The sequence below is a fragment of the Ovis canadensis genome, chromosome 4 (assembly GCF_042477335.2).
Source record: "Ovis canadensis isolate MfBH-ARS-UI-01 breed Bighorn chromosome 4, ARS-UI_OviCan_v2, whole genome shotgun sequence".
NCBI lineage: Eukaryota > Metazoa > Chordata > Mammalia > Artiodactyla > Bovidae > Ovis > Ovis canadensis.
Window position 1 is genome coordinate 127805539 of NC_091248.1, and position 22858 is coordinate 127828396.

At 41.8% G+C, this 22858-nt stretch overlaps 1 protein-coding gene and 1 pseudogene across 1 annotated transcript in view; both read left to right on the plus strand.

Moving 5' to 3' along the window:
* Positions 1–22858, plus strand: part of LOC138439615 (GTPase IMAP family member 7-like) — a 566929-nt gene that overhangs the window by 169725 nt on the left and 374346 nt on the right. The window lies entirely within an intron of this gene.
* LOC138439781 (GTPase IMAP family member 4-like) lies at positions 5347–8688 on the plus strand (annotated as a pseudogene).

Genomic DNA, 22858 nt, shown 5'->3' on the forward strand with positions numbered 1-22858 from the left:
TTGTTAATATTTTGTTGAGGACTTTTGCATACATGTTCATCAGTGATATTGGCCTTACTTTTATTTTGTGTGTTATCTTTTCTGATTTTGATATCAGATTGATGCTGGCCTCATACAATGAGTTCGGAAGTATTTCTTCCTCTGAAAATTTTTGAAATCATTTGAGAAGGATAGCTGTTAACATTTTCATAAATGTTTGGTAGAATTCACTTGTGAAGCCATCTGGTCCTGGACTTTTATTTCTTGGTTTGAATAACACATTCAGTTTCATGACTAGTTATTGTGAAAGTAAAAGTTGCTAAGTTGTGTCTGACTCTTTGTGATCCCATGGACTGTATAGTCCATGGAATTCTCCAGGCCAGAATCCTGGAGTGGGTAGCCTTTCTCATCTCCAGGGGATCTTCTCAACCCAGGGAGCAAACCTGGGTCTCCTGCATTGCAGGTGGATTCTTTACCAGTCTCCCCACCTGTCAAGTGGGAGACTGGGTTAGATTTCCCAATGGGAAGACTATACAACTGGTTATTAGTCTGTTCATATATATTTTTTCCCCTGGTTCACTGTTGGGAGATTGTACCTTTCTAAGAATTTGTCCACTTCTTCTATGTTGTTCATTTTATTGGCAAGATTGTTTTGGCTGTCCACGGTCATTTGTGTTCCCATACAAATAGTAAAATGTTGTGTTCTAATTCTGTGAGAAATGCCATTGTTATTTGATAGAAATTGCATACAGTCTGTAGATTACTTTGGATAGTATAGAACAATATCGTGACAGACATTTTCACAATATTGATTCTTCCAACCCAAGAACAGATATATATACACACACAAATATATATATATATATATATATATATATATATATATATATATATATATATACAGTTGCCTTTTGCCTCTCTGGGCAGCTCTCCGAGATCAGCAAGTGGGTCTCCCTCAGGCTCCTGTCTTATCACTGCTTCTGCACTGGAACTCAGAGCATGTGAGATTTTGTCCATGCCCTATAAGAGTGGGGTCTCTGCTTCCCACCCCTTCTCACTCTCCCACGTAGGCCCTGTAGCCTTCAAAGTAACATGTCTTGGGGCTTCTCAGGTGGCTCACTGGTAAAGAATCTGCCTGCAATACAGAACACATGCATTTTATCCCTGAGTCAGGAAGATACTCTAGAGAGGGCAATGGTGTTACCCACTCCAGTATTCTTGCTTGCAGAATCCCATGGACAGAATAGCCTGGCGGTCTACAGGCCATGGGGTCACAAAGAGCCAGACACAACTTAGCAATGACAGAACAAAGTCAGATATTTTGTCTGTATGGTCAGTAAGGAATCTTACTAGCATAGCTTTAGGACCGCTGCAATCCAAAGCCTAGGATTCAGGGGATTCTGGAGAACAAATACAAGAACAAATGGAGAAAATGAATTTATATGATAACATAGGTGATGAGGAAGAGAAACAATCAGTGAAAATGAAAAATAAGAGCCAAAAGAATGATAAAAGTCAAGACCAAATCTTTCTTACTCGGTCAACTGCACCTTTTGTTGAGACCCCTCCTTTCAATCCTGAAACCCCTTGGGATGATGACTTTTCTTTTAAACCACTTGTACAAAAAGGAGTTCTATGGCACAGTTGCAGGGGGATGAAGACCCTGTTTCTGCCTATGGCTGTAACTCAAATCCCACCAGATCCTCAGTTCTCACAAGGAAGAATGCATTATGATTATAATGCCATACTATTTAAAACCATGAAGGAGATGAAACAGGCATGTACCCAATATGGAACTAATCCTCCAATACCATAGGACTAATTCAGGGACTTTCACAAGCTGAATGGCTAATTACTTATGATTGGGAAATGATAGCCAGAACTTGCCTATCCACCTGAGAAGTTTTACAATTTAGGACCTAATGGCAAGATGAGGCAAATCAACAAGCTTGCAGAAATGCGACAGCCAAACCACCAGTTGATAGAACACTTGATCAATTAATGGCTAGTGGGGTACATTTTGATGCCCACTCAGTTACAATTTGATGACCAATTACTCACTAAAGTGAGAATGATAGGTTTAAAAGCCTGGGAGAGAATAAATCCACCCAGACAAGGCTCGATTTCATTTACCCAAAATAAATAATCAAATGGGGAACGTTATGTAGATTTATTGTCAGGCTATGTCAAAAGTTAAATAAAATAGTCTCACAACCTGGTTTGAGAGATTTGCTGATGCAAGTGCTTGCTTATGACAATGCTAACTTAGAGTGTAAATCGGTAATTCAGCATCTCAAAGTACAGGGTGCCGCTCTAGGAGAATATCTTAAAGTTTGCCAGGATATTGGGTCAGAACCATATAAAATGCAATTCTGGCTCAAGCATTGTCTAAAGCTAATAAAAAGACAGATATGAGATGTCACCAATGTGGAAAATTAGGACACATTAAAACAGACTGTAAAGGAAGAAGAAGGGAGTCAGTTGATAAATTACACTATTGGCTCTGGTGCCACTCCTATTTGTTTTGGTCTTGGAAGTATATGTCTTAAAACAGGATATCAAAAATGGCTGTCAGTTGTCAAGGAATCAAATGCCGATAAGACTTCCTTCTTTCTGTTAACTGCCCTTACCTTTTTAGAAAAAGAGGAAACTTCTAGCATGATGAAACCTTCCTGATTGTGTTGCTAATACTAGCCATGGTATTGAAAATTGGTTAAGATGGAAATTATGTAAAGGATCAGAAGGCCACTTATTATTAAGTGTTGCAGAAGGCTCCAGTTTGGATTGCAGACCCCGAGGAGCCCCTAAACTTATTTAATATAAAGTGTCTTTCCCATGGATATATAATGATAGGCAATTAGTACTTATGGTAGTCAACCCCTTGTATGGCATGGGGTAGGATTAGTTCCCCCTGTGCCTCGTTTAGATCATTATCCTGTGCATGATGACACACGGAAAATGCCCATGGCATTGAAAAGAACTAATCGCTTGGAAGGGACGATATACTGACTATATTTTAAATGACACAAAAGCTACATTTAATTTTACAAAAAAACTCTACCCACACTATTCAGACTTGTGTAAGAATTCCTATGGTTTTCATGATCAGACCAACAAAATATGATCCCAATTTGGGATTAGTAACATGTATTAACTGTTCATTTTATACATGTATATATAATACCATTCCTTTTGATGAAAGTTGGCAGAGTATTTACATTCTGAAAACCAGAATGATTCCAGTTGAATGGGTTCCAGTTGAGTTACAACGACCTTGGCACAAAAGCCCTACATTATATGTTATTGAAGAAATATTGAAAAATCTTAAATGTGTTAAACATGTTTTGGGATTGCTTGTTGTTGCCATCTTAGGCATGATCGCTATTGCCACTGTGGCAGCCATGGCCAGAATGGCTCTTCATAAATCTTTACAGACAGTTCATTTTGTACAAGAAGGGCATAAAGAGGCCAATGTCCTTTGGACCACTCAACAAAAAATTGATGGAAAGTTGGCCTCCTAAGTGGCTGACCTTCAACAATCTGTTATTTCATTAGGAGATCAATTAATCAGTTTACAAAAACAGGTGAGACCAAGATGTGATTGGAACTATACTTCCTTTTGTGTAATGGCTTTCAGATATAAGAAGACACAGTTCAACTGGGATAAAGTTAAACAACACCTATTGAACCCAGGTAATATTTCTGTAGATATTCAAGATCTACAACAAGAAACTAAAAGATTTTAATAAACATCTTGATGTAATTTCTGGATCAGATTTTCTTGATACTGTTGCTGATAATCTTTCTTTTCTTAATCCCTTAAAACAGATCAAGAAATTTGGATAAGGAATTGCTCTGGTTCAGTTCAGTCACTCAGTCGTGTCCAACTCTTTGCGACCCCATGAATTGCAGCATGCCAGGCCTCCCTGTCCATCACCAAATCCTGGAGTTCACTCAAACTCACGTCCATTGAGTCAGTGATGCCATCCAGCCATTTCATCCTCTGTCGTCCCTTTCTCCTCCTGCCTTCAATCCCTCCCAGCATCAGAGTATTTTCCAGTGAGTTAACTCTTCTCATGAGGTGGCCAAAGTACTGGAGTTGCAGCTTTAGCGTTGTTCCCTCCAAAGAAATCCCAGGGCTGATCTCCTTCAGAATAGACTGGATGGATCTCCTTGCAGTCCAAGGGACTCTCAAGAGTCTTCTCCAACACCACATTTCAAAAGCATCAATTCTTCGGTGCTCAGCTTTCTTCACAGTCCAACTCTCACATTCATACATGACCACTGGAAAAACCATAGCCTTGCTCTGGTTATGGGAGTGCTATTAATTATGTGTTTGTTTTTCTGTATAGTCTGGAAAAGAATGATAAAATACAACAACAACAGCAACTAGCGTTTCTCACCATTTCTCATCATGTGCAAAATCAAAAACATGAGAGGTAGGAGTCAGGAAGAATAAAAAAACAGCAGGCCATGGCAAGGGCTGTCAGAGAAATTTATAATTATTCATAAACTGGATGCTATAAGGCATGAGACTCTTGGTTCAAGTACAGAGGGAACAGTTCATAATCTTGAAAACAAGAGAGAGGTGGGAGGGATGTTCAAGTGGGAGTGAACATGGGTAAACCTATGACTGATTCATGTTGATGTTTGGTAGAATCCAACACAACACTATAAAACAGTTATCCTTTGATTATAAATTTGATAAAGGCATCTGACTATTGAGTAGAGGAGGGATGGAAGATACAGTATTATGGGAGCCTAATACATTGCAGTCAAATGATAGGATTGGACTCACATGGAGATGGGCAGAAATGGATAATTTTTCATTTGGGGAACAAAAATCTATAGGATTTAGTGATGGACTGTGAAGAAGTGAGGAAAGAAGTGTTTTAGAGATGACCCCGAAGTTCTGCTTGAGCCGTTTCGTGATGCCACTTACCGAAATGCGAACCAGGCTGGGGACAGAGGTCAGGGTTTCATTTTGTCCAATTTGAGATGCCCACAAAATTGCCAAATGGAGAATTGGAATGGGATAGGAAAGGTTGGAACTCTGAGAAGGGTCTAGGCTGCAGACGATATATAAATGGCACTCAGAGCAATAATTCACTGAATAGAGGAGGGAAGGGCACCCAGAACCAGTGCCAAGGAAGCACCTGAAGCACTTACATTTATGTAAAGAAAAATGACAGTTTGAAAATGAGACTGAGAGCAGGAATAAGTATTGAGAAATAGAAGAGAGATCGAGTAGCAAGTTTCTGAAGAAAGGGAAAGTGTTGTTTACAGGAGGTTGATGTTTCTGGTTTGTTCTGCATGTCCCTGTAATAACATAGTTCTATCCCTCTATTCCCAGGAATCCAAACCACAATGGCCACCCAGTACCTCAGCGAACCCAGGAGCAGCCATGGTGAGAGGCTGCTTGGGGAGGGGAGCCAGACTTGGAGGGGAGGTCTGGGACTCTCTTGCCCTGTCATCCAGCCAACATGTACAAGAGCAAAACATTTTCAACCACATTTCTCAATTTCCCTTCATTTGCTCTGCTCTCTCATTCTCTCCACTCTCTCTGCATCCTCCTTGTGATGTAGCTTAACAGCGAGCAGGAGAGTTCCAGTACCCTGACTGCTCCCGGGCTTGATGAGGTTTCTTACTTGCTACTTCCTGCCATGTGGGCACACGGATCAAGGGTTGCGGCCTCCCAGGTAGTTTCTCTGCCCCTCTCTTCAGCCTGAGAGGACTGGGAAGGAGGAATGTGGGGGTGATCAATGCCTCATTCAGGCCCCTAATTTCCCTGCTCCCAGGGGCCTCCCGCTAAGCAACACATTCAACAGACTGATCACTCCGTTTCTCATATAACGCTCCCTCTACCCCTTTATCCTAGAAATAGATTCTATCATTTGAGCTTTTGCTGGTTTAGCAAATCACCCCACAATTTAGGAACCTAAAACAGCAGCCATTTAGTTGGCTCTTAATTTTGAGGGTCACTCATTTGGGCCGTGCTTGGGTCTGGACCAACCTGGCTAATCTCAGCCAGACTGACTTATGTGTGGGTGCTGGGCTGGTGGTTCAGGATGCAACACAATAATCTTGGGTGGCCTCACAGACAGGTCTGGTGGTCAGCAAGCTCTGGGTCAGCCAGGCAGACAGGGATAACAGGGCCTTGTGTCCCTCATCAAGTAGGCTAGTCCAGGGCAGGTGTAAGGTTCCAAAAATCAGAAAGAGAAGGCCAAGCACAATGTGTCAGTGCTTTTGGATTTTCCGCTTTACCATGTTTTCATGATCCTATGGTCCAAAGCAAGTCACATGGCCCAGTCTGACTGAAGGGTTGGAGAAACAGACTCAGCATCCTGATGAGAGGAGCTGAGAATCCACCTTCCCAAGAGGCACGAGTGCAGAGATGGACTCCTTCGTGGCTATGGCTGCCATCTTCAGAGGTTGCCATCCATTCGTTATCAGCATTGGCCAATGGTTGAGGAGTTGGCACTGGCCTTGGTGCCTTTTTACTGCTGGGCCATGAATTTCCTACAGCCTCTCTCTAAGGCCAGCCAATGCCCTGGGATCTCCTTAGGTTGGAGCTTCTATTGTGAGGCCAACTATTAAGAATACTCTGAATTCTTATGTACATTTTTTCTTAGATAAACCTTAGCCATCCCATATCCAGTGTTTGCAGCATTGGGAAATTTGCTTCTTTTATCCTGGGATTCTGGTTCTCAAATGGGGAAATCTCTGCCTTAGGGATTCCAGGAGCAGCAAACACTTCATCAGAAAGTGTGTGGGAGATGGAGATTAACTACAGATTTTGTGGACATCAGGGAGGGGTTTCTGCAAGTTCCTGGTCCCATTTGACTGATATTTTTTCATGGTTAGCCCACATCACAGAATAGACTGAAAGGGACAAAGTGCAAGTGGAGACACCTGTTAGGAGACTGCTCAGGCAGGGGTGGTGATGGAATCTGGACTGGAATGATGATCTTCAAAACAGAGACAGGCGAACAGATTTGGAGCCAAGAGAACATGCTGATGGGTTGGGTCTGCAAAGTGGGCAAAGAGGGGAGTTAAGGGCGACTCCTAGCTTTCCAGTATGAGGACCTGGGTGAATGGTGATGGCTCTGAAAATAACCTGGAGTTGTTAACAGTGTCTATGATGTTGTGCATGGTATAATGTAGGCATTGTCTCAAAGCAGAAATGAGTAGATATAACATAGGATTCCTTATGCAGGAATCAGACCCTTAAGTTCAAGGGCCAGCTGGCAAGGTCTGCCTTCTTGGAAAAACAGGCTTTCACTTGTGATTGTCAATTGCCTTCCCTCTGGTCCTGGGTCTATGCTTGACAAATCCAGAGGACTTTGACTTTATAGACACATTGCAGAGATATGCAGAGACTTGCTGAATACAAGCACAGGAAGAGCTGGTAGATGATTTGGTGTTTAAATTCAGGTTTCAATTGCTGTGCTCTACTGCTCTGATATTAACTTTCAACTTTCCTAGGAAGTCGAATATGCACAGTCAATTTTGTGTTACCTCCTATCTTATGAAGAACAGCTACTGGCAGCAACTCAGAGTCCTCTTCTTAATCACACTGTTTCCTCCTCTATGAGCTGTTTGCTTCCATAAGGTCAGAGTAAGAGCTGAAAGGGATCCTGAAAAATATCTGTTGTTATTCCTGTTCAGTTGCTAAGTCATGCCCATGGAGTGCAGCTTGCCAAGGTCCTCTGTCCTCCACTCTCTCCTGGAGTTTATGCAAATTCATGTCCATTGATTTGGTGATGCTGTCTAGCCATTTTATCCTCTGCCACCCCCTTCTTTTGCCTTCAACCTTTCCCAGCATCAGAATCTTTTCCAGTGAGTCTGCTCTTTGCATCAGGTGGCCAAAGTATTGGAGCTTCAGCTTCAGCATCAGTTCTTCCAATGAATATTCAGGGTTGAATATTTATTCAGTGGGCGAGAGCCTTGCAGGGGAGATGGTTGAAGTTCATTCTAACACTGGGTCTTCTGTTTCCTGATGTTCCAGGTCTTGCAAACCCTGGAGATTCCCAGCTGAGACTTGTCTTAGTGGGTAAGACTGGGGTAGGAAAAAGCGAAATAAGAAACAGCATCCTCACAGAGAACGTGTTCCGTCTAGCTTTTCGGCTGTATCCATCACCAAGCATTGTGAGAAAGGAAGCAGCACCTGGAAGGGGAGAGAAGTTGTTGTCGTGGACACACCTGGCCTCTTTGACACGGAGGTCTCAGATGCTGAGACTCTCAAGGAGATTACCTGCTGCATGGTGCTGACCTCCCTGGGGCCTCATGTGCTGCTCCTGGTCATCCCACTGGGCCATTACATGCCCAAAGACCAGAAAGCCACAGAGAAGATCCTGACGATGTTTGGAGAGAGAGCTAGGGAACACATGATTCTCTTATTCATCCAGAAAGATGACTTAGAAGGCATGGATTTCTGTGATTACTTAAAGCAAGCTCCTACAGCCATCCAAGAGCTGATTCACAAGTTCAGAGATTGCTACCATGTTTTCAACAACAAGGCCACAGGAGCTGAGCAGGAGAACCAGAGAGAGCAGCTGCTGACCCTGGTCCAGGATGTGGTGGACAAGTGCAAGGGGAGATACTACACAAATAGCCAGTATCAGAAGACCGAGGAGGAGATTCAGAAAGAAACCCAAGTGTTACAAGAAAATTATAGAGAATAGCTCGAGAGAGCTAAATCTCAGATAAAAGAGAAGTTCAAAGAGGAAATTGGAAAGCTGCAGGATGAACTAAAACAGCAAGAGTGGAAGGTGCAAATGAAAAGGCAATTGGCAGAAATGGAGGTTCACTGGGTTTCAAGGCAGCAAACAGCCAGAGATGATGTTTTGAGTCAGAATAAGATACTTGAAATCATCTTTACCTTGTTACAGGTTTCTTCCTTTGTCTTCTCTCTGAAAATCTTTCTATATTTCCTGCATATTTTCAGGTGGTCCTGCCCCATGTAACTCAGAGCATTCTCTTTTTTCTCTGAGACTCTCAGGGCTAAAGGGTGTAAAGTTCACTATTGATAATTGGTATATGTTTGATTGATTTAACAGGAAAGGGATACATTCTCAACTTGTGAAACTCCAAAGCAGAAAGTATCGATGCTCCCTATTTGTGAATTCTTTCTCAGAGACACCAAGACAGGGAATGCAGGAGACCAAAGAAGATGGCCCTGAGCTTTCTCTCTCTATCCCTAGAAAAGATTTCCCCTCTAGATTCTTTCTAGATTGGTGGGTGATCTTCCCTTATAGCTTTTTCTCACTTATTTTGTCTTTAGATGGCACTGATCATCTTACCCTTATAGTTTATTAGAAAGATCGATTCTTTCCATTAGTCAAGCTTACAGAAGGAGATACTGATAGACATCCTTCTAGATGAATGGAAATTTGTTTGCTTATAATTTTACTGAAGGCCTCAAATTGTTCCTTATCAATTGAACAAAGTTCAATGTTCCTTATCATTATGAACAAAGAGTTCTCTGCCAAATAAATCTTTCAGAACTCAACTACCTGAAATGCCAAAAGTCCCAAAAGATATTCAACAGATAAGAGAATAATGCTTGGTGTGTTCAGATGTATTTGTAGGAAATCTTTGACCAACAACAACGAGTTTGCTAAATAACCAGTTCTCTCCTTTTCCTGTGAAACTAACAGCTGCCCCATGCAGATGAATGGTTTGCTTATTGTTATTTTAATAACACTTTTCTGTTCTCTCATATTTGTGCAAATTGGAATTTTTTTTTTCTTGGAAAGCACCACTATTCCTTCTAAGAACACAGGGATGAATTTCGGTTTTTGTGAAAGTTCAAGATGATTTTGGTGTAGACTTGGTCCACTCCCCAGACATCTCCCCTCCCCCTTTTCCCCCCAGAAGGTTTGAGCCACATTCTCAACCCCTCTGTCAGTCAAAGTCTACATTCTCCTTGGATTCATCCCTTATGTATTGGTAGATATTATGTGTAACTGAGGTTTTTAAGACCTTTGTGGCTTTTATTCTGTAAAAATTCTTTTAAATCTATGGATAAAATAGAGACATGCCTGTCCCTTTTCTCCTCTTCCAAAGGGTCCTCTTCACCTAGCAATTGTAGGCTTTCCCCAAGCACATTTCCATGTTCTTCCAACATGGTCTGGAGGTCACATGTGACCTATGCCAACTCTCCTTCCTTGGTCATCTTAAAATCATCATCTCCATGCCCTAACCCATTCTGTCCAAAAGAGGACATGTGCCTTGCCCTGACTTCCCCCAAACACATAGGACTGAACCTTTAATATAGCTGCAATTTATCTATAGCTGACTCACTTTGCTGCACAGTAGAAACTAACATACTATTGGAAAGAAAATATTGCTGTTGTTCAGTCACTAAAGTGAAGTGAAGTTGCTAGTCATGTTCGACTCTTTGCGACCCCATGGACTGTAGCCTACCATGCTCCTTTCTCCATGGGATTTTCCAGGCAAGAGTACTGGAGTGGGTTGCCATTTCCTTCTCCAGAGGATCTTCTCGACCCAGGGATTGAAGCCAGGTCTCCCCTATTGTAAGGCAGGAGCCACCAGGGAAGTTAGCAAAGATTCAAGGATATGAGAAGCACCTGGCAAAGAAGCACAGGACTCCTGCAGAGGCAATCACTTTGAGCGGACAGATTCGGTTTCACTCTGCAGAATGTAGGGGACTTGGTCTCTAGTAGACTTGGTTTTCATCATCAGCGTCTCAGTCAAAATTCTTAGGTGTGAATTTAACATGTATAGTATTACAACTTTATTGTATTACAATAAATACAATATTGCATTATTTTAATATAATATTATAGTAAAATATAATAAATTGTAAATTAATAATGTAATGTATTTATTGTGTTACAACTTGTGTTGTATTGTATTACAACACAAGCAAATATTCAGTCAAAGAACCACATACACCCTTCAAAGAAAATTAAATTCAGGCTAAAGAGAGAAAACAAACAAACAAACAAACAAACCATGAGCTAGCTGCAGTGGTAATTTTCAGTATAAACACATTCAATTATTCTTATTCTTGCATCCTAGGTTAATGCTGTAGATGAGACAAAAAAAAATCATTCTGATATATATTTCCCAACTCATTACTTTAATCATTTCATTAAAATAATCTAAACATGGATACATGAATACTTGTTTTGTTATAAGAATGTGCAGTTTAAAAGTCCCTGAGACACATCCAAGAATGGAGTGAAATGTATTCATTGTAATTATTTGCCATACTTTGGCACTGGCTTTCTTCAGGATTGGAATGAAAACTGACCTTTCCCAATCCTGTGGCGATTGCTGAGTTTTTCAGATTTGCTGGCACACTGAGTGCAGCATGTTAACAGCATCATCTTTCAGGATTTTAAAGAGTTCAGCTGGAATTCCATCCCCTCCACTAGCTTTACTAATTACCAAGGACTTGGCTCCCTTCCACGATACTTAAAGAATGTGACTAAAAAAAGACATGCATGATATATATACATATAGACATATATAATATATATATATAATCATATTTACAATTTTCCATGCTGGGTTTACAAAAAGCAGGGGAACCAGATACCAAATTTCCAACATCCATTGGATCATAGAGAAAGCAAGGGAATTCAAGAAAACATCTAATTCTGCTTCATTGACTATGCTAAAGCCTTTGACCATATGGATCACAACGGTGATCTTCAAGAGATGGGAATAAAAGACATCCTCACCTGTCTCCTGAGAAATCTGTTTGCGGGTCAAGAAATAGCACTTAGAACCTTGCATGGAACAACAGACTCGTTCAAAACTGGGAAATGAGTACAACAAGGCTGTATATTGTCATCCTGTTTACTTAACTTATATGCAGAGAACATCATGAGAAATGCTGGGCTGGGTGAAGCACAGGCTGGAATCAAGATGGCCAGGAAAATATCAATCACCTCAGATACGCAGATGGTGCCATCCTTTTGCCAGAAATTGAAGAGGAACTAAAGAGCCTCTTGATGAGGGTGAAAGAGGAGAGTGAAAAAGCTGGCTTAAAACTCAACATTCAAAATACAAAGGTTATGGCATCTGGTTCCATCACTTCATTGCAAGCAGAAAGGGAAAAAGTAGAAACAGTGACGGATTTTCTTTTCTTGGGCTCCAAAATTACTGTGGATAATGACTGCAGCCATGAAATTAGAAGATGCTTGCTCCATGGAAGCAAAGGTATGAGAACTCTAGACAGTGTATTAAACAGCAAAGCTATCGCTTTGCCAACAAATGTCTGTATAGTGAAAGTTATGGGTTTTCCAGTAGTCATGTATGGATGTGAGAGTTGGACTATAAAGAAAACTGATTGCTGAAGAATTGATGCTTTTGAACTGTGGTGTTGGAGAAGGCTCTTGAGAGACCCTTGGGCTACACAGAGATCACATCAGTCAAACCTAAAGGAAACAGCCTGAATATTCTTTGGAAGGACTGATGCTAAAGCTGAAGGTCCAATACTTTGGCCACCTGTTGTGAAGAACTAACTCATTAGAAAAGACCCTGATGCTGGGAAAGACTGAAGGCAGGAGGAGAAAGGAACAACAAAGGATGAGATGGTTGGATGGCATTACTAACTCAATGGACATGAGTTTGAGCAAGCTGCAGGAGAAAGTGAAGGACAGGGAAGCCTGGCGTGCTGCAGTCCATGGGGTGGCAAAGAATCAGACATGACTGAGTGATTGAACGACTAAATATATATATACACACACACATATACACACACACACATACACATATATGCTTAGTCGCTCAGTCATGTCCGACTCTTTGGGACCCCATGGACTGTAGCCCACCAGGCTCCTCTGTCCATGAGGATTGTCCAGGCAAGAATATTGGAGTGGGTGGCCATGGCCCTCTCCAATATATACAATATATATATACACATATATGTATATGTGTATATAATATGTATATTATTAATGCTGCATAAGAGTCTTCCTCTCTGGTATCTGTTTTTTTCTTTTTCTTTTTCTTTCTTTCTTTCTTTTTTTTTTTTTTTTACCAATTTACTGATGCTGTGTAGTAAGTCATTTCCAGGCTATTAAGAAGGCATTCAACCTAGTCAGTTCAGTTCAGTTGCTCAGTCATCTCCAATTCTTTGTGATCTCATGGCCTGCAACATGTCAGGCTTCCCTGTCCATCACTAACCTCTGAAGTTTGCTCAGACTCATGCCCATAGAGTTGGTGGTGCTATTCAGTCATCTCATCCTCTGTCATCCCCTTCTCCTCCTGTCTTCAATATTTCCCTGCAACAGGGTCTTTTCCAATGAGACAGTTCTTCGCATCAGGTGACCAAAGTATTGGAGTTTCAGCTTCAGCATCAGGCCTTCCAATGAATATTCACAACTGATTTCCTTTAGGATGGACTCGTTGGATCTCCTTGCAGTCCAAGAGACTCTCAAGAGTCTTCTCCAACACCACAGTTCAAAAGCATCAATTGTTCAGTGCTCAGCTTTCTTTACAGTCCAAATCTCACATCCATACATGACTACTGGAAAAACCACAGCTTTGACTAGATGGTCCTTTGTTGGCCCAGTAATGTCTGTGCTTTTTAATATGCTGTCCAAGTTGGTCATAGCTTTTTTCCAAGAAGCAAGCATCTTTTAATTTCATGGCTACAGTCACCATCTGCAGTGATATGCTGCCCAGGTTGGTCATAGCTTTTTTCCAAGAAGCAAGCATCTTTTAATTTCATGGTTACAGTCACCATCTGCAGTGATTTTGGAGCAGAAAAATAAAGTCTGTCAGTATCTCCATTGTTTCCCCATCTATTTACCATGAAGTAATGGAACTGGATGCCATGATCTTAGTTTTCTGAATGTTAAGTTGAGGCAAACGTTTTCACTTTCCTGTTTCACTTTCATCAAGAGGATTTTTAGTTCTTCAATTTGGTCCATAAGGGTGGTGTCATCTGCATATCTGAGGTTATTGATATTTCCCCTAGCAATCTTGATTCCAGCTTGTGCTTCATCCAGCCCTGCATTTCTCATGATGTACTCTGCATAGAAGTTAAATAAGCAGGGTGACAATATACAGCCTTGAGGTACTCCTTTTCCTATTTGGAACCAGTCTATTTTTCCATGTCCAGTTCTAAAGGTTGCTTCCTGACCTGCATACAGATTTTAAGAGGCAGGTTAGGTGGTTTGATATTCCCATTTCTTGAAGAATTTTCCACAGTTTGTTGTGATCCACACAAATCAAAGGCTTTGGTGTAGTCAATAGGGTAGAAGTAGATGTTTTTCTGGAAACCCCTTGCTTTTTTGATGATCCGATGGATGTTGGCAATTTGATCTCTGGTTATTCTGTCTTTTCTAAAACCAGCTTGAACATCTGGAAGTTCACAGTTCACATACCATTGAAGCCTCACTTAGAGGATTTTGAGCATTACTTTACTAGTGTGTGAGATGAGTGCAATTCTTCAGTAGTTCGAATATTCTTTAGCATTGCCTCTCTTTGGGATTGGGATGAATTGACCTTTTCCAGTCCTATGGCCACTGGTTCAGTTCAGTTCAGTCGCTCAGTCATGTCCAACTCTTTGTGACCCCATGAATCACAGCACGCCAGGCCTCCCTGTCCATCACCATCTCCCGGAGTTCACTCAGACTCATGCCCATCGAGTCAGTGATGCCATCCAACCATCTCATCTTCTGTCTTCCCCTTCTCCTCCTGCCCCCAATCCCTCCCAGCATCAGAGTCTTTTCCAATGAGTCAACTCTTCACATGAGGTGGCCAAAGTACTGGAGTTTCAGCTTTAACATCATGGCCACTGGCAACTTTTCAAAATTTACTGGCATATTGAGTGCAACACTTTCAAAGCATCATCTTTCAGGATTTGAAATAGCTCAACTGAAATCCCATCACCTCCAAAGCAAAAACACCTAATTGTGGATGTGACTGGTGATGGAAATAATGTCCAATGCTGTAAAGAGCAATATTGCATAGGAACGTGGAATATTAGATCCCTGAATCAAGGAAAATTAGAAGTGGGCTAACAGGGCTTCCCTGGTGGCTCAGAGGTTAGAGTGTCTGCCTCTAATGCGGGAGACCCGGGTTCAATCCCTGGGTCAGGAAGATCCCCTGGAGAAGGAAATGGTAACCCACTCCAGTATTCTTGCCTGGAGAATCCCATGGAGGGAAAAGGCAGTCCATGGGGTCGCAAAGAGTCAGACACGACTGAGCAATTCCACCCACCCACCAACAGGAGATTGCAACAGTGAACACCTACATTTTAGGAATCAGTGAACTAAAATGGCCTGGAAAGGGTGAATTTAACTCATGTGACCATTATATCTACTACTGTGGACGAGAATTCCTTAGACGAAATGGAATAGCCATCATAGTAAAAAAAAAAAAGAGTTCGAAATGCAGAATTTGCCATCAAAATGACAGAATAATCTCTGTTTGTTTCCTTAGCAAACCATTCAATACCACAGTAATCCAAATCTATGCCCCAACCAGTAACCCTGAGGAAGCTGACGTTGAACGGTTCTATGAAGACCTACAAGTCCTTCTAGAATTAACACCCCCAAAAGATGTCATTTTCATTATAGGGGACTGGAATGCAAAAGTAGGAAGTCAAAAGATACCCGGAGTGACAGCAAATTTGCCCTTGGAGTACAAAATGAAGCAAGTCAAAGGCTAACAGAGTCATTCGAAGAGTACACACTGGTCATAGCAAACACCCTCTTCCAACAACACAAGAGAAAACACATGGACATCACCAGATGGTCAATATTGAAATCAGATTGATTATATTCTTTCCAGTGAAAGATGGAGAAGCTTTATACAGTCAGCAAAAACAAGACCAGGAGCTGACTGGCTCAGATCATGAACTCCTTATTGCCAAATTCAGGCTTAAATTGAAGAAAGTAGGGGAAACCACTAGACCATTCAGGCAGGTAAATTAGTTCTGTAAGTCCCAGGGTGCCAATTAGTAGAATGAGAACTGTAGAACTGGAAGCTCTCTAGAGAAGATGTTGTCCAACCCCCTCATTTTGCAGCTCAAGTGACAGAGGCTTAAAGCAGTCGTGACTTGCACAAGCACGGTTGGTTCTGTCACTCTTACTGTAACCTCTGGCAAGTCCTTAACCACATCTGGATTTCTGCTCCCTCCTCTGTGAAATGAACTGGTGATCATCACAGCTAACAACTTCCAGCTGCTTACTTTGTGCCCGACACTGTCCTGAGTACTTTAAGTACCTTAAGGGCTTCCCTGGTGGCTCAGAGGTTAAAGCGTCTGCCTCCAATGCGGGAGACCTGGGTTCAATCCCTGGGTCGGGAAGATCCCCTGGAGAAGGAAATGGCAAGCCACTCCAGTATTCTTGTCTGGAGAATCCCATGGAGGGAGAAGCCTAGTAGGTTACAGTCCACAGACTCGCAAAGAGTCGGACACAACTGAGCGACTCACTTCACCTTCTATTATAGAAGGGAATAGCAAAATATAGAAAGCTTAAATAACTTGCCCGAGATAAGACAATTAGGAAATTTTGCAAAGCTGATCTAGTAACCTAGGAAGAATTGCCTCCCAAATCCTCGAATTCCAATTCTTAAATTTATTCTAAGAAAACTGGTTGTGTGCTTGATCATCACAGGGAAGAGGAGCCTGTGTGATATATCCTGACAGCAGTTTGCCCATTGCCTCCCAGGGTAGAAGGCAGACAGATTAATAATATGTACTGCGATTAGTACAAAGAATGAAGCGTATTTCCTTCTCTCAAGAGTTTTGGAAGTTTGTGCCTGTTCATCTATTTATTGACATTGATTGGTTGTTTGCAGTGGCTGGTAGGTTTTATACCAGACACTGAGAATCTAGAGATAAGGGAAACAAAGTCCCTTTTGAGACTGACGTCATTCTCTTAGCCTAATGATTTGGGGAATCATTCAAGTTGTATGTGCCAAGAGCTTGTTTTCCTTTATTGCTGAGTAGTGTCCCACATTACGGAGGTATCCCAGCTTCTCACTTCTCCTTCACTTATGATGCAGAAGGTGCCGTGGTCCATGCACAGGGTGGAAAATAATTTCCAGACATGAGACAGAATGAGAGGGAAATAAAGTTTATTAGAGTGGGAGACGCTGTTAGAAGAGCAGGCCAGCTTGAGGGAGAACTGATGCTAAACAGGGGTCCTTAGCCTGCTTTATACCCAGAGTGCAAGGAGCGGGATAGGGGTCTTGTGGGTCATTTGCTGACTGGATGAGTCAGGTATACTGGGTGGGGGGGTGGGCAGGGAAGAGTAAGGCAAATGCCTTCTCCCTGTGAGGTAGGAGGGGAGACAGGTTATACTGCCCAAGAGGACCTGAAATCCATAAATAGTTACAACACAGGGGAGGGAAGGATGATACAGGTCTGGTTTTCTGTCCCTGCATTCCAAGATTCATCTTGGTTTTATCTGCTCTGTTGTCCTTGGGTTGCCAGAGAAGGCTCAGTTTCTCTGTACACCAGTGCTGAGTCAAATTTTGAGACAGAGTTTTGGGTAGAAAAGGATAGTTTCATTGCTTTGCCAGGTAAAAGGGGACATAGTGGGCTCCTGCCCTCAAAGCCCTCTATCCCCACTTGGGGAAGACAGTGAGGTTTTATTGTCCAAAGAGGGCGTGATTAGCTCTTGGACAATCTTCTGATGGGCTGGTGGTGAGGTAAGCAGGAGTCAGCATCAGTGTTCTTCGGGTCCAACCGGTCTAGTGTCTACACACTCTGGGCAGCATACCATAGTTAATCGTTAACTTCTGCCACCAGGAGGGGTTTCAGTATCTGTAAACAAGTGCAAAGGCTTATTGTGTGTATCCTTTGATGGGGAAGCAAGACCTTACCCCAATGCTCCTCTTGACTGTTTCTCTGGTTTCCCAGTTCCTTCCTTCCCTAACTAACAACCACTTGAATCTGCCCGCTGGAGCTCAGGGAAGGTCATGGAGGCTGAGTGAAGGCTGTTTCCCGTGATCAGAGAAATAGGGGACACAAAGGCCTTGAGCCCAGGAGTCCCAAAGGGCCATGCATGCTTCCATGTATTCTTATGCCCCTAATTGATTGCTCTTTGTTTGCTAAAACTTCCATTAAAGCGTTGAATAGTAATGGATGGGAATGCTCGCCTTCTTCATGGAAATGCCTTCATTTGCGTTTTCATGCATGTCTACTCAATTGAGTCTACTCTTTGAAACCCTATGAACTGGAGCCCACCAGGCTCCTCTGTCCATGGAATTTTCCAGGCAAGCACACTTGGGTAGGTTGTCATTTCCTACTCCAAAGGATCTTCCCGACCCAGGGATCACACCCACCCTGAGTGTTTCCCAATTAAGCAAGTAAGATAACAGCTGAACTACAGCAGGGTATTACAAGTGTTTGTGTGTGTGGTGTGTGTGTGTGGTGTGTAATCATATTAAGCAAGTATCCCCCAACACTATTTTCTTGGGGGTTTTATCATGAATGGCTATTGAATTTTATTAAAGACATAAAAAATCATCCATGAAAATAAGTGAGTGAATGACATTAATAGATTTCCCAATATTCAACCAACCTCTTTGTTTTCTATCCCTCTTGGTTATGAAGGATCACATTCTTAATGGTGGTGTTGGCACCTATTTGCTAATACATAGTTTTGTCTTTCAGAGAAAGCAATGGCAACCCACTCCAGGACTCTTGCCTGGAAATCCCATAGATGGAGGAGCCTGGTAGGCTGCAGTCCATGGGGTCGCTAGGAGTCGGACATGACTGAGGGACTTCACTTTCACTTTTCACTTTCATGCATTGGAGAAGGACATGGCAGCCCACTCCAGTGTTCTTGCCTGGAGAATCTAAGGGATGGGGGAGCCTAGTGGACTGCCGTCTCTGGGGTTGCACAGAGTCGGACATGACTGAAGTGATTTAGCAGCAGCAGCAGCAGTTTCGTATTTTGTACTTGTACTTGCTTTTAATTTACCGTACTTCACTTTTTCCAGTTCTTGTTTTAAAATGAGAATTTATTTTCTTTCTTTTGAAAGTGAAAGTAACTCACTCATATCCAACCCTTTGCAACCCAATGGACTGCATAGCCCATGGAATTCTCCAGGCCAGAATACTGAAGTGGGTAGCCTTTCCCTTCTCCAGGGCATCTTCCTAACCCAGGGATTGAACCCAGGTCTCGCAACATTGCAGACAAATTCTTTACCAGCTGAGCCACTTTCTTTCACTTTTATTGAAAAAGTTTTTGGTGAAATGCATTTTACTCTGATCACTTCTTTCAATGAAGCCTACAGTCTGATATTTAGTGTTTTCATTATTATGATCTTTAAGAGATTCTAAAGACTCAGTTTGTATTTTTGTTTTCATTAAGAGTTGTTTAATACAATGCACTATTTCAGTTCCCAGATGGGAGCACATATTCCCAGAAGTAATTTCTGGTTTTATGTAATTATGATCAGAAAATGAAGAAGAACTCAAGAGCCTCTTGATGAAAAGTGAAAGAGGAGAGTGAAAAAGTTGGCTTAAAACTTAACCTCCTAAAAACTAAAACCATGGCAACCAGTCCCATCACTTCATGGCAAATAGGTGGGGAAACGTGACAGACATTATATTTGGGGGCTTCAAAATCACTGCAGATGGTGACTGCAGCCATGAAATTAAGAGATGCTTGGTCCTTGGAAGAAAGGTTATGACCAACTTAGACAGCATATTGAAAAGCAGAGACATTACTTTGCCAACAAAGGTCCGTCTAGTCAAAGCTATGGTTTTTCCAGTAGTCATGTATGGATGTGAGAGTTGGACTATAAAGAAAGCTGAGTGCCGAAGAATTGGTGGTTTTGAACTGTGGTGCTGGAGAAGACTCTTGAGAGTCTCTTCGATTACAAGGAGCTCAAACTAGTCAATCCTAGAAGAAATCAGTCCTGAATATCCATTGGAAGGACTGGTGCTAAAGCTGAAACTTCAATACTTTGGCCACCTGATGCAAAGAATTGACTCGTTTGAAAAGACCCTGAGGGTGGGAAAGATTGAAGGTTGGAGAAGGGGATGACAGAAGATGAGATAGTTGGATGGCATCACTGACTCGATGAACATGAGTTTGAGCAAATTTCAGGAGTTGGTGATGGACAGGGCAAAGAGTTGGACAGGACTGAGAACTGAACTGAATTGAACTTTTCTTAAGCTTTGTATTGTTGATATAGGATTTGTGAGAAAAGATAATGAGGTAAGAAAATGTTGTTTATATTAATTCTTCTTGAGGTAATAGTTACCTTTACAGATCTAAAGTTTTGAACAAGTGTACGGAAATGAGTCCTTTGAGACTATAAGTCAGTCACTCCCTGTGGAACAATTTCAAATCCACTGGAAATGGCCTCTGTGGCAAAATTAAACATGCATTACGTTTAGGGAATAGAGAGAAAAGGTATATGTTTACATTGTCTAAATGTTCATAATCTTTCCTAGGTCTTATCCATTATTTCCAGAGAAAACACAGAATTAAATGTCTGCTCTTATGAAAAGAACCTGTCCATTCTGATGTGAGAAGAGCCCCATTAGGGACTTCCCTGGTGGTCCAGTTGTTACGACTTTGCCTTCCAATGCAGGTGGTGCTGGTTTGATCCCTATCCAGGGAGCTAAAGATCCTACATGCCTTGCAGCCAAAATAAATAAATAAATAAAATAAATGAAAAACAATACTGTAACACATTCAATAAAGACTTAGGGGGAAAAAAAGAAAGAATCCCTTTAGATAGTGTTCAGTTTCCATGTAGGTGACTCAGACACTTTCTGCAACCATTATATTTATTTCCTCCCGTGGACTTCGGATGCCTTAAAGGACACTGGTTTGTGGAGAAAGACCGTGTTCTCCAGGCTTCCCAGGTGGTACCGGTGGTAAAGAATCTGCCTGTCAATACAGGAGACACAGATTCGATCCCTGGGTTGGAATATCCCCTGGAGAAGGAAATGGAAACTCACTTCAGTATTCTTGCCTGGAAAATTCCATGGACGGAGGGCTACAGTCCATAGAATCACAAAGAGTCAGACACAACTGAACACACACACATGCACGTACATATGAGGTCTCCAGCCTCAGCCTCTGTCTCCCCTACTTGCTGGATGATGTCTCATGTCTGTCAAGCCTCTGAAGGCCTGTTGGTCCCCAACAAGAAAGTCCACAGGCTGGTGTAAACGCACCGAGTGAGTTGATTCCTGATCCAGGCAGGGCCCTTTCAGGGACTCCTCAACTGACTTCACAACAGCTCCAGATGGTCTATGTTCTCTGTGGCTGGTTGGGCAGTAGCTCTCATTCAGCCCTGGAATATCAGCTAGAGGGCGATATTTCATGTAGTTGCAGGAAATACAACTTCACCAAAGTATCTTAACAAAGGGTTCAATTTTTATACAAGGAGTTTAAGGCTGGTACTCCAGAGCTGATGTAACTATCCAAGGAAATTGATTTTTTTTCTTCCCACCATTTCTGGTAACTTTTTTCCTCAGAATGGCAGGATGGCCACTTCAGCTTCAGCCTCATGTCAGAACTGCAGGCAGAAAGAACAGACATAAGAGGAAGACAGGATGGCACTTATATTGCGAAAGCAAAGCCAACCCGTAGGGCTTCTTCTACCACCTCTTGGTCATATGCTACAAGAAACACAGTACAGTTCAGTATTTCACATGGATCCGTTGCTGTGATAAGCAAAATTGTAGTTTTGTTAGTAATGAGGAGGGGACAAATGCTAGTGAGCTGATGTCCAGCAGCACATGCCATATGAGCTGGGGTGAATTTGCCGCACACTTCTAGCTCTAGAGAGACCTCATTCTCAATGGTATGGTGAATTCTTTTGATGATTCCCAACCAAACTTTTCTACAGTCCTAAACTCTTCCTCATTCTACACATGAACCAAGGAAAGGACAAGAAAATAGAACCTCAGTGCTCAAGTCTGGTTCCAAAAAGAACAGAGTCTTATAACAAATATCCTACAGATAAACTTTGGAATAAACTACAAAGAACAAAGACTAGAAAGTACTGGGGAGCCACCAAAGCAGATAGAAACGGAAAGTATCTCCATCCTTGAAACAAGGACCACATAGAGTGACATCCATGTTTGAAAGGATTTTTTCCAGAGGGCACTCCCCAGACCAGAATGCAAGAAGTGACCAGAACTTGGCTATCTAATATACCTTTTGTTTCCTGAACCTGGAGAGAAAAGTTTAGAACCATATGTGATTGCTTTATTCCTCTGCCTTCCTGCTTCTTTCCCCTAGAAGAGGAAAGACTGTTCTCAACTCTAATTAGCTGGACTTATACTGTGTAAAATATTATTATCTGGTGACTAAATTTTTTTCTGAAAATTGGAGAAGTGATAAAATATGGACAATCTATTGGTTAACAAGGGTGTCATCTTTTGAAAAAGATCTATTATTTTTTTTAAATATTGGAATCTGATTTTCCCATAATTTTTTGAAGCATTAGCTTGTATCAGAGACACCTGGAAGACTTGTTAACATACAAAGTTACTGAGTGAGTAGACCTGAGAATTTGCACTCCTAACAGTTCCCTGGCATTGCCAATGTGGCTGGTCCTCAACAGTGATTTGAGAGTGATTACACTGGAGCAAATATCCTGTGTTTAACAAAGAAAGAGACAGTGGCTTCAAAATTTTTCAAGGCATTTCCTCTGCTCCAAGTATTACTAGTTAGATCCAGGGTGCCAAAGACCCTTCTCCTCTCCAGGATTCTGAAGGAAAAGTATACACACAAAGAACTGAGTCTAATAAAACAAAACATCATATTGTTACCAATATGCTAGGACTCCCTAGTATAGATAAAGTGGAGACATAACAGAAACCACAGTTAGGAGTTCTCCTTCTCCTGGAAACAGAAGAGAGGCCAGTTCAGTACAGTTCAGTCACTAAGTCATGTCCAACTCTTTG